Below are 13677 nucleotides of genomic sequence, written 5' to 3'. Positions count from 1 at the left end.
CTTTACCCCTTAACAACAACAGCTTTGATGTAGAAGAAAAATAAGAAGAAGAAGAGGATGAGTGAAGATGTCTACTTTGATCCTGAAAAGTAAAGATAAAAAAGAAAAAAAATGTGGGGAGAAGCTTGAGGAGATACCATTGTTTTTATTGTTTTGTTTGTTAAAAATGAAACTTTAATTTGTATTGAATGTTGTGTTTGAACTATAATCTGTAGAGATGTTGTTGAATTGAAATTTATTTTAGTACTATTATTTGTTTTTATTACATTGTTGTATTTATTTTTAGTTAACACTTTCTCAGCAAATATTTTTATCTATATAATATCTGTTATTTAATGTTTTAAGTCTTATAGCTTTTCATAATAGCACCTACAATATTTCAGATTTAGGATTCAAAATCAAAACCTTCAACAAGTAAGTCATTTTTTTATGTATTAACTATTTTCTTTCACCCAGTATTTTCAGTTTTTCATGCTTAATCTTTTAAAAATTTAAGTTTGGGGGAATTTAACATGACCTGTGGTAGTAGAGCCTAACTTTGGATAACTATATTTTTTATTCTAAATATATAGTCAGCTTAAGTAAAAACTTTCAATAATAAATGTTAATTCTAGATATTAAGGTATTTTATATGAGAGAATAAGACTATGTTTTTCCATTTTTAGTAAAGGAATTTGTATTTTTGAAGTATTAAGAACCTTAGAATTTCATGCAAGAACAAAAGAATGAAACTTTATGAAAAATCTTTAAAGATAATATGAATTTATTAAGTGAAAGAATTTGAAATGTTTTTAACTTTAAGAAGGGAATAGTGAAGTTCAAAATCATTAAAGGCTATCCAGATATAGTAATCCTCACATAAAAAAGAAGAAGAGAAAGTATTGAAAATGATCCTGAAAGAAAATAAAAAGAAAATGAAAAATATAAAATAAAAAAAGAAAAGAATAATATGTGAGGAGAAGCTTGAGGAGATGCCTAATCAAAAATTGGCTTCACTTGAATCCACTTAAGGAAGAAGGTTTAGCTACATTCTCTAAACTTGTATTTAAGTATTAGTATATTTACTAATAAAGTTTTCATGAAGTTCTTTTTCATATGGATATTCTAAGTGGCTTTAATGTAACAATTTGCAATTTTCCTTGAAAAGAAGAGAATCAGAAATCTTAGACTTGACTGCTAGATATTCTTATACCTTTAGTATTGACTTGAGTTAATTTAAATTTCTCTTAAGTTATCCTATGATATTTACTAGACCAAAATATGGAAATCGAGAAGTTAAATTCTTTACTATAAGTCATAATTTTTATGTAGTAAAGAAGTGACTTGAGGACAAGTAACATTTAAGTTTGGGGATTTTGCTACACCAAAAATATATACATTTTTAGACCTAAATTTTATACTCATTTTTTGTGATATTGTGCTTAAATGGAACATATTTTTCATGTTTTATTACAGGTTGATGATTTTTAGCACTTGAAGCAAAAAGGAAGCAAAAATGATGAAATTTCGAGTCAAAATAGCGTTTTGGAACAAAAACTCAACGTCGACGGCGCCAGTAAGGAAGCCGATGACACTAGCATGAAGGAGAGTCCAGAACAATGGGGGTGCTGATAGCACCAGACTGGGTGCCAACGATGCAATTTGACTGAGAGCATAAGAATTTATTCGGACCACGGGCTCCGACGATGCCATCATGGGCACCGACGGCGCCAATGGTGTTGGGAAAATTTCTAGAAGATTCGATGAAGTTGGATGCTTTTTGAAAAATTATTGGACACACCTCTTAGAACACCGACATTATGCTTTATTTAGATAAAAATTTGATCAGAAAAAGGGGGGTAGTGTGTCATTGAGTCTTCTTGATTGTTCCATTGTGTGTATTGTTTAGTGTGGTGAGTTTAAGTGTGATTTCTCCTAAGAGTTGTTAGAGAGGGAAAGAAAAGAAGTGAGAGATAAGAAGTGAGAGATTTCTTCTTCCCTGCATCTTTGAAGAGAAAATCAAGTGTCTTGTAAAGAGAGAAAGAGGCCAAGAGAGGCTATAAAGGATTTGTTTTGAGGAAGAGTTAAGGATATGTAGTGTTTGTTCATTATTGTTATATAAACTTTCTTTTATTTATGAAATTTGTATTTTGTCGTATCTTCTTCAAGAGGTCTGAGTAGATTTCTTTGCCTTTCTCCCTACCCTGAGATATGGTAAAATGAAGAGATAATTTGGATATGGCAATTTTAAAATATAAAATAAAATGTGATGATTTTTTACTCCATTCCTAATTTACATTTTAATTTGACCAATTGAAATGTTAACATCTGTTGTGAAACATAATATCTAAGAAATTGAGTATGAGTTTTATAACAAAGTGAGAATCACATTCAATTCCATTTTAGGCTTAACCTCTAGGAAGGAGATGGTGTTTATAGTTGAGCAACCGGCGAGCCAACTCCTCCCGGTCCACCCAAACCGCTCAAGTCTCACCTTCCCACACCTTCATAAAAGCAAGGGGATTTTTTTTCTGGAAGGCCAACCTTTGCTGCCCTCAATGGGCTGATTGTTCCCCTGTCGTGTGCCTTTCGATCTCTGCCAATGTCATAGAAGCCTCACCTAAACTCAGATGAATCCCATTGTCTGCCATAAATGAAACAATCATATCAGAGCATGAAAAGAGTGATAAAAAGAAAAAAACACACCCATGTCCTTTGAAAAGCCGACACTCGCAACTGCGGGGTTGCATTAATGGGTAATGGGGTGATTCGATCTCCGACCAAGTTGGGGGTCACAATTTCAGGTTGGGTCATTATGTCTTGTAACAAGTCAGTTAGTCATATACTGATGACAGCTTGTCGTGTGCTCGCGGTGATTGGTTGAGCACTAGTGTAGACAGGCTAAGCTCTCTTTTGGGCAACCCTGAAAGAACTTATCTAACCTATGGGTGAGAGCCTCCTCTTCTTCACGACAACTTTCTTACTCTTGTTGCCTTTCTCCTCCTTAAATAACCCGCGAAGCAAGACCTTATTTGGAATGGTGGTTTGGGATCCAGGTAAGTTTTTCATTGCAAACCTAGGAGTAAGGCGGCCCAAAGAGAAGGGTGAAACAGTTCATGCCACAAAGGTAACTAATAATAGAAATGTGAAGCAAGAAACTAAGTGGTAAATCATTTTAGACTGGCCGACGAAGGCCCCTCGACAACCAAAATATCATTACAAATGATTATATTTTTTTATAAATACATGAACAATAAATGTAAATGTGATCCGAAAAGATCTAAAATATCTCTAATTCTTACTTTATTTTTTGGGCATTGTTCAAAGATAAATTTAGATTTAACACTTAAGCATTTATTTACACATCTAATACCTAAACTTTAATTTTTACAATCATACCACTCAAATCTTTCATACCACATCTAAAATACCACCATTTAAATTTTACAGTCATTCCACTCGCTCTAATGTAATATATATTATATAAAAATAATATGCCGTGATGCCATATGCTACGTGGAAGAAGGAGAACCAATGAGCATGCCTCCCCTGTTCGATTGTACTAATGAAAAGAAGCCGTGCGGGCCAACCGTGTTCATCGAAAGCTGCAGCGCCGTTATTTCCGGCCATAACGCCCCCCTTCCCCACTAGCGCGCCGTGTAGCAGCCTTTTTAAGCCGAGCCGGACGAGTTGCTTGTAACGGCGTTATTTAACTTAATTTCTTAAATAAATATTAAAAGGAAAACTAAGTCAACTTCTTACTTAATTTGATAGCTATAATCAGAACATATATGTTAAATTATATATAATTGGAATTAAATTTCTAAAAAAAATAATAAGAATGTGAGATGCAATTATCCAAATAAACCTCAAATATTATTTATTTATATAACAAGCATTCAAATTTTATATTTTCTAAATATCATTAAATTCTCATAAATTAACAGAGATATTATTTATATATTTATCATAATATGAAAAAATTTGAGTGGTATTTTCTCAATATATATTTATATATACATAGAATGTATATTATGAGGGCAATAATTACCTAGGTACAATTTAGTTATGATTATCTCAGTACTTGAACCATTCATGGCAAGCAGTGGATGGAAGTACAGCTTAAATGCATGGTTCAAAATGATATGCTCTATTTCGAATAAAAGATGGAGGTTTTTTTTGTTCATATATGTTGGACTCATATTTGTCCTGTGAAGCATACCCAAGAATCAAAGTGATAAGAACCGTGAGGAAGAGGTAGAGATAAAGAGGCATAGAGGCAGAGAAGAAAATAATGCATAGAAACTTGCCTCATATGGGCAAATGAGATATCATAGAGGTTGTAAGAGAGAAGCGAATGATGGGTCTAGATTAAAAAGCCAAAAGAACTCTTAATACATGCTATGGTCACTTTATTTATGGAAGATAGAATGACACAAAATATAATTTTATAATATTATTACTTAAAAATCATAAATCAGTCCATACTCCGATCCATAGTATAATTTACTGGGCGAATAAATAGGGTGACTAGTGTTTGGTTCATGGATTTGTGCAAATAAATAGGGAAATATAAATTACTGGGCGAATACTTAAACTTATTAGAAATACATATTAGAAGTTAACAAGTTAAAATTTTAACATTAATTATGAGCTGAAAATAACCATATATATTTATTTTTTAAAACTATATATTTGGTCTTAGTGTTTAAGAACTAAAGCAAGCGTTAGCCTTCAGGGGAAGGGATGTAGGAGCTCTGGAGTGTGAGCCAGTATCATCCCAGCCTAACCATGAATTTAGAGACTAAACCTAAGATTAGCCAACGATTCTCTATAACACTTGACTAAGTCTAGAGAATTAAAGTTGTTCCTAGTTGGCACAATATAAATTCAAACCATTTATCTCTCTCATTTAACCAAAAACTCATTTTAGTGAGAAAGATGCTTTCTCATATTAGATAACTTGATCATAAAAACATAGTTTAATAGTTATAGTTTAGCTTTGCTTTACAGTTTTACTGGTAGGTGATAATTTAGTTTTGATAGAACCTTAAATATTTAAAATTAGCATAGTAGATTTTATTTATTGTTCTGACTTTCCTAATTTAAATTTTTGTTTTGAATTTAAACCTTCCTTGTGGGATCAATATTTGAGGCTTAATCAGAAAACCAAGTATAACTTGATAATGATACATATACTTGCGTAGAATCCCAACATAAATTATTTTAATTTCTTATTCGTAAAATAACGAACCAAATTTTTGGCATCGCTGCAAAGCGAGATCAACTTTATTGATTTTACACAACTATAATTTCAAAAATCAAGTTTTTGGCACTGTTGCCGGCGAAGATAACAGCAAATTAAATAGATTTGGCAAATTAGGAAATTTATCGATAAAATAAAAAAATTTAAAAGATCAAAAATCATACAAAAAATATCATTAAATATTTTTTGCATTTAAGAGTACTTTTAAGAAATTTTTCTTTGCTTCTTATATTAGTTTATGCATAGTATTGGATCGGAAGGTTTAGTACCTTATGATTCATAATTAGAACACACTATAAGAAAAGTTTGAACATAATAAAAAGAAATTAAAAATTTGAATGAAATGGCGAATAACTTAGATTATCAAATAAATGAAAATTGATAAAGACCTTTAAAAGATTAAGCTAATCCTACAACAGATGAAATTCACTTGACTATTAAAAATCCTGATGTTGTTGCTAATTCATTTGAGCTTAAACCTACTCTTATCCAAATGGTATTAAATAATCAGTTTGGAGGAACACCTACTAAAGATCCTAACTTACATCTTTCTAATTTTCTGGAAATATGTGCTACTTTTAAATATGATGGTGTGTCTAATGATGTTGTCATGCTTAGACTTTTTCCTTTTTCATTACGGGACAAAGCTAAAGTTTGGTTAAATTCAGTAGCACTTGGATCTATCAGAACTTGGGGAGAACTATCACAAAAATTCTTAGCTAAATATTTTCCATCCTCGAAAACTACTAAGCTTAGAAATGTAGAAATGATATTACAGATATTACATCTTTTTGTCTGTTCAAAGGGGAATCAATATATGAAGCCTGAGAAAGATTTAAATACCTCCTTAAGAGATGTCCACACCATGCTTTACCAAATTTTTTAATAATTCAAACTTTTTACAATGGATTAGCAGGATCATTTAGATCTATTATAGATGCTGCTGCAGGTGGATTATTAATGTCAAAACCTTTTGATAAAGCATATTCTTTAATAGAGAAAATGACTATTAAAAATTTTTAATGGCTTTCTGAATGGGTAAATCCAAAGAGAGTAGCTAGTATTCATGATTCTGATGTACTGTCTATTTTAGCATCTCAAATTGATGTTATATTAAAGAAGATTGATCAACTTAGAGTGAACTATTCTCAAATACCACCCGTGTTAAAGGAAAATTCACTAGAATAGATAATTGATACTCAATCAGCTTATGAGACTTTGAATGCTATAAATAATAAAAATAATAATCCCTACTCTAATTATTATAATCCTGGATGAAAAAATCACCCTAATTTTAGTTAGAATAATTATAACAATTTGGTGAACCCCCAGGAAATTCAAATAACCAAGGGAATCCTAACTATAGAATTTATTATCCTCCTGGATTTAACAATAACTCACAAGTTAAGGAGAAGAAGTTGACTATGGAAGAAGTTGAACATGAGAAACCAAATACATAATTAAGGGGCTGCAATTATAAATATTGAAAATCAATTAGGACATATTGCTGCTGCACTTAGTAATAGAAATTCAAGAATTCTTCCTAGTACTGTTAAAGTTAATCCAAATGATCAAAATAAGAAGCAAATTAAAGATATTCAATTACAAAGTGGAAAAGAAGTGGAAACAAGAATCTAAAGAGAAACTGAAGTTGAGAATTAGAAGATAGAAATTGAAAGCGACAACGATGAAAATAAACCAATACAAATTTCTTTAACAAAATTGTCACCTTCGTTTCCTCAATGATTAAAGCAGAAGAATAAAGATAAACATTTACAAAATTCTTGGAAATCCTTAAAAAGTTAACGATAAATATCCTTTCATTGAGGCTTTGGAACAAATGTCAAGTTATGTGAAATTTATGAAAGATATATTAAACAAAAAAGGACATTTGCAGATCATGAGACTCTTGCACTCAGTGAAGAGTTTGGCGCAATTATTTAAAAAAACCTTCCTAAAAAGCTAAAAGATCCTGGTAGTTTTACTATACCTTGTGTTATTGGTGAGAAATTTTTTGGAAAAGTCTTATGTGATCTAGGAGCTAGTATTAATCTTATGCCTTTATCAATTAAACGTTTAGATTTAGGAGAGATTTCCCCTACTACTGTAACTCATCAGTTAGTTGATCGATCAATAACTTATTTTAAAGGAGTTATAGAAGATGTATTAGTGAAAGTGGATAAATTTATTTTTCTTATAGACCTTATTATATTATATATGGAGGAAGATAAAAAGATTCCTATTATTTTTTGGAAACCATTTCTTGCAATAGGGAGAGCTGCGATAGATGTGCAAAAAGGAGAATTAATAATTAGATTCAATGATCAAGAATCAACATTTAATATAGCTAAAACTATGAAATATCCTGCAATAAAAAAAGATAATGAATGTTTTAGAATGGAAGTTACTGATTATCTAAGTAATGATCAATTTAAGGGAATGTTTGAAGAAAAATTAAGGCAAGAAGAGAATTTTGAGAATGAGAATGAAATAAAAGAAGAAAATTTAGATTATGTTCAGGACAAATTTAAAATTTCAGACCTTTTGGAAAATGATAATAAAAATCTTATTCCTTCAAGTATTAAACCACCTGAACTTGAATTGAAAGTACTACCTGCCCACTTAAAATATGTGTTTCTTAAAATATGTGTTTCATTGCCTATTATTATATCTTCTGATTTAACTGAAATTCAAGAACAAAAATTAATATCTTCTGATTTAATCTTCTGATTTAACTGAAATTCAAGAACAAAAATTAGTAGAAATGTTGAAAAAATATAAGAAGGCCTTTGAATGGATTTTAGCAGATATTAAAGGAATTATTCCTTCAATTTATATGCAAGAATTCAATTACATGAACAATACAAACCTAAAGATGATCCTCAAATGAGACTAAACCCGATAATGAAAGAAGTTGTTAAAAAGAAATCTTAAAATGGTTAGATGCTAGAATTATATATCTTATTTCATACAGTACTTCGGTAATTCTCATTCATTGTGTTCCAAAGAAAGGAGGAGTGACAGTTGAAGTAAATGAGAAAAAAGAATTAATTCCAATAACACAAGTTGCTGGCTGACGAATTTGTATAGGCTATAGAAAATTAAATATGGCCACCAAAAAAAATCATTTTCCTTTACCATTTCTAGACCAAATGTTGGATAGATTGGCTGGAAAAAAAATATTACTACTTTCTAGATGGATATACTGGGTATTATCAAATTCTGATTGCTCGTGAGGATCAAGAGAAAACAACATTTACAAGCCCTTATGGAACATTAGCTTTTCGTAGAATGCCTTTTGGACTATGTAACACACCTGAATATTTCAAAGATGTATGCATTTCAAAGATGTATGATGTCAATTTTTATTAATTTGATTAAACATGGAATAAAAGTATTTATGCATAATTTTTATGTATTCAGAACTTCATTTAAATTATGTTTAAATAATTTAGAAAAAGATTTGGAACTATGTGAAAAAGTCAACTTAATGATAAATTTGGAAAAATGTAAATTTATGATCGTAGGAGGAATTGTACTTAGGAATAAAATTTCTGAAAATGGCATGGAAGTAGATCCAGCAAAAATTCAAGTTATTGTGAAATTATCGCCTCCTACTACTGTTAGAGGGGTAAGAAGTTTTCTAGGACATTGTGGTTTCTACAGGTGTTATATAAAAAAATTTTCAAAAATTACTATACCATTATGCCAACTTTTAGAAAAGGATATGAACTTTAATTTTAATGAGGAATGAATAAAAGCATTTGAACTATTGAAAGAAAAATTAATCACTGCTCCTATAATAAATTCACCTGATTAAAGGAAATCATTTGAAATAATGTGTAATGCTAGTGATCATGCTATTGGAGTTGTTTTAGGATAAAGGTATAATAAACCTTTTAAAATAATATATTATGCTAGTAAAACTCTAAATGATGCTCAAATTAATTACACCTCTACTAAAAGAGAGTTACTAGCTATTTTCTATGCCTTTGATAAGTTTATACCTTACTTAATTGGAGCTGAATGTATAGTGCATACTAACCATTCTGCTATCAAATATTTGATGCAAAAGAAGGATGCTAAATTGAGATTAATTAGATGAATAATTCTGATTCAAGAGTTCAATTTTGTGGTAGTAGCTAAAAAGGGAACTGATAATCAAATAGCTGGTCATTTGTCTAGATTAGAACATGAAATATTAACTGATTTTGCAAATGAAATTTTAGGAACTTTCCCTGATGAACAAATTTATAATAATGATATAAAGAATATACTACGGTATGTCGATATATTCTGAGTTTTTCTACCACCAGATGTAAAGACTCAACAATTAAAGAAATTTATTCATGATTCAAGATTCTATTTTTGGGATGACCCACATCTATACAAATAAGGTAAAGATTTGTGTGCCTTATGAAGAAACTGAACAAGTAATTGAACGATATCATGATTTTGAATTTGCAGGACATTTTGGAACTAGTAGAACTGTAAATAAAATTTTACAACCTGGATTTATTGGCCCACTCGTTTTAGAGATGTTTATGAATATATTAAAACATGCGATTGATGTCAGTGAGTAGAAAATATTTCTAAAGGAAATGAAATGCCTCTAACTTACAAACTGGAAGTTGAAATTTTTGAAGTGTGGGGATTAGATTTTATTGGACCATTTATGCCTTCATTTGAAAATTTATATATATTGCCTGTTGTTGATTATATGTCCAAATGGATTGAAGCTATTGTTGTAACTATATGTGATGCTCGAAGTGTTTCAAAATTTTTCAATAAAAATGTTTTTACAAGATATGGAATGTCGAGAGTGATTATTACAAATGGAAAATCACATTTTAGGAATAAGAGGATCAAAAAATTGATTAGAAAATATAATATTATGCATAGATTCTCTACTGCTTATTGATACATAAAAATAATATACTGTTTTAAGTACTCTTTTATGCCTCTTTGTTGTGATATTGCACTTTAAAGAAAGGTATTTTTGTGTTTTTATTGTAGGTATACCATTTTTAGGCATTTGGAGCAAAAATGGTAAAAGAAGCAAAATTTAGAGCAAAAACAACCAATTTTGGGGTTTGGCGCATGATGCGCTAGATGCGACTTTTTCAGATTAAGGCGGTTTGAGATGAATTTTGCGTGAATTTTCAAAGGGAAACTTGTTTTAAACACCCCATGGAGTGATTCAATGCATCTAGACACTTTGGAAGGTTCTAATTTGAAGGGATTTGACTCTTGGATTAAAGAGGCACATCTTTTGAATTCAAAGGTTTGACTTTTGAATTTTGGTGGGAAATTGAAATTCTTTACAGAGGAGGCAGCCCAAAATAAAATCAAGTTGGAGAAGAACTTCAAGAGGGGGAAAAAAAAGATAGGTTGCGTGAGAACCAAGAGGGAGAGATAGAGAGAGAAAGTTAAGGGCTTGGAGACTGTCTTCTAGGGTTGTAAGAGGAGAGGGAAGGTGAGAGATTTCTTCTTCATTACACTTCCTAGAGAGAATTAAGAGTGCTTGTAAAGAGAGAAAGGCTTGGAGAGAACTTCTAAGGATTTTCTTGGGAAGGATTGTGAGATATTTTTTTTTTTCTTTTTTTTTTTATTTGTAAACTTGTTTTTATATATGAAGTCCGTGTTTTATTGTATCCTTCTCGTCAATTCTGAGTAGTCTTCTTTATCATTCTCCCTACTTTGATGAAATGGTTTTGTGAAGAATTGATTTTGTTTTCTATTATTTTAAATGTAGATAATTTGTGATGATTTGAACTCTGATCTTCATTTACTTTTCGATCTCGCCAATTGAGTTGTTAAAATGTGTTGAGAAACATATTTTCTAAAAAGGGGATATGATTTCTACAACAAAGGGAGAATCACATTTGATTTCATGGGAGAGTATGTCATCCATGGGATTGAGTGTAAATAAATAGGGAAATATACTTCGTTGAATGTAGAATTGGAAGATTTTAATGTGACATATTAGAATCACCAATTTGATTCAGTTGATTGGAAACTAATGTGAGTATGTTAGCTGATCCAAATTTTTTTAATGTAAGGATTTATGAAGTTGACACCACTACAGCACCAAAAACTTGATCCTTGTATGAAAAGTAAGTTGTGTAAAAATATATAATTATGGGTAATTAATAATGAGATTCTATGCAAGTATACGTATTGTTATCAAGTAATAAAGGACTTTTTATTTAAGCCCAAAATATCGATCATATCGATCCCACGGGGAAGGACGGGGAAGGTGTAAATTAGCAATAATAAATTTTACAGGAAATTTATAGAAAATCAAACCAAATCACTATCATTAATTTTGAATGTTGAGATATTAACCAAACTAAATTACTTAACTATTAGTAAAACTGAAATGCAAATTTTTAATAATAACTACTAATCTACTAACTATGTTTATGTAATGAAGGTTTCTTATGCAAAAAAGCATCCTTCCCACTACAATGAAATTCTGGTGAAATGAGATGAGATAAATGTTTATAATATGTTGTACCAAATAAGAGCAATTTTAATTCTCTACCCTAATGCAGTGCATAGAAAATCATTGGTTAATCTTAGTTTTTTTCCCTAAATTAGTAGCTAGGCTAGGAGGATACCGGCTCCCCCTCCAAAGCTCCCACTTTCCTCACCTGAAGGCTTACTCCCTCACCTGAAGGCTAACTCTCGCTTTAGTTTTTAAACACTAAGACCAAATTGGGGATTTTAGTCTGTCACCCTAAAGATTTTTCAATTCTACACCCAACAAACAATATTTCGTTATTTATTTGCACTTAATTTCATGAATGAATTTCTCCTTCATGAAATTAAATATGATCCTCAATGATCCTCACTCTGTTGTAGAACTACTTCATTTCCCGGATCATATGTTTCACAACATATTTTAACAAATCAATTGGCCAAATTGAAAAGTAAATTTAACTTCCAAGTTGACAAATCATATCAATTTATTTTATATTTTAATTATGGCACATTCAAATTATCACTTCATTTCTCTAGATCTCAAAGTAGGGGGAAAGATAGAGGAAACTAGTCCGACTTCATGAGAAAGATACGACAAAACACAAATTTTATATATAAAAGAAAGTTCATACAACACTAAATAAACAAACAAACTTATCTGGAACTCTTTCTCAAAGCAAATTCTTTGTAGTCTTTCCTTAGAAATGCAAGAAGAACTCTCTCACTTTTCTCCTTCTCTAACTCTCTTACAGAAAATTTCACACTAAATCTCACCACAAAACTCTAAACTATGAAAGCAAAATTACTAATTGACTCCAATATGTGGTGGAATGAAGATGGATTATGGAAATTTAGTGCGGCAGCATATTGTAGAGCAAAAAATGAACATAGAGGAGCCCCTCTTCTGATGAAATTCAACCACAAATAATGCCCAAAGTCGGTTCTCCAAGAGGTGCCTCCAAAAACTCTTCAAAAATCATACAAATACGTCGAACCATCTAGAAATGGAATCTGAACCGCCTTTGGCACCGTCGGCGCTAATCTTGCGTCGTTGGTGCTAAGTAAAAATCCTCCAGCTTTTGGTTGTTCTGCGCCATCGACGCTGACCTTGGTGCTGCCGCCGCTGAGCATTTCCTCAAAAATGTCATTTTGACAACAAATTTCATCCATTTTGCTTCCTTTTTACTTTAATCCCTAAAAATCAACAACCTGCAAGAAAACATCAAAATACAACCTGCAAGAAAATCAACAACCTGCAAGAAAACATCAAAATAACTTCCATTAAAGTGCAATATCACCAAAAATAGGTATAAAATATGGATCTAAAAATGCATATAATTTCAGTGTATCAAAATCCCCCAAACTTACATGTTACTTGTCCTCAAGTAACTTCTCTACTACATAAAAATATAACTTATGGTAAAAATTTTAACTTTTAAACTTCCATATTTTATTTCTCTGAATAAAATAGTTTAACTTAAGAAAAATTCAAAACAACACTAATTAATACTAAAGGTGTAAGGAGATTCAGTAATTAAGTCTAAGGTTTCTGATCCTCTATTCTTTTCAAGAAAAATTGCAATCTGTTATATTAAAATCACTTAGGAAATTCATATGAAAAATAACTTCATAAAACTTTATTAATAATTAAGTTAATATTCAAATCAAAAGTTTAGAAAAATGTGTCCAAGTCTTTTTTCTTAAGTTGATTCAAGTGATGTCAATTTTTAATTTGGTGTCTCCTCAAGCTTCTCCCCACATCTTTTCTTTTTCTTTTATTTTCTTTTCTTTTTCTTTTCTTTTTCTTTTCTTTTTTCTTTTTTATATGTGAGGATTACTATATCTTGGTAGTCTTTAATGATTTTGAACTTCACTATCCTCTTCTTAAAGTTAAAAACATTTTACATTTCTTCACTTAACAAATTTATATTAACTTAAAGATTTTA

This window comes from Phalaenopsis equestris, unplaced genomic scaffold, assembly GCF_001263595.1.
Source record: "Phalaenopsis equestris unplaced genomic scaffold, ASM126359v1 Scaffold000814, whole genome shotgun sequence".
NCBI lineage: Eukaryota > Viridiplantae > Streptophyta > Magnoliopsida > Asparagales > Orchidaceae > Phalaenopsis > Phalaenopsis equestris.
This window is presented reverse-complemented; position numbering follows the sequence as displayed.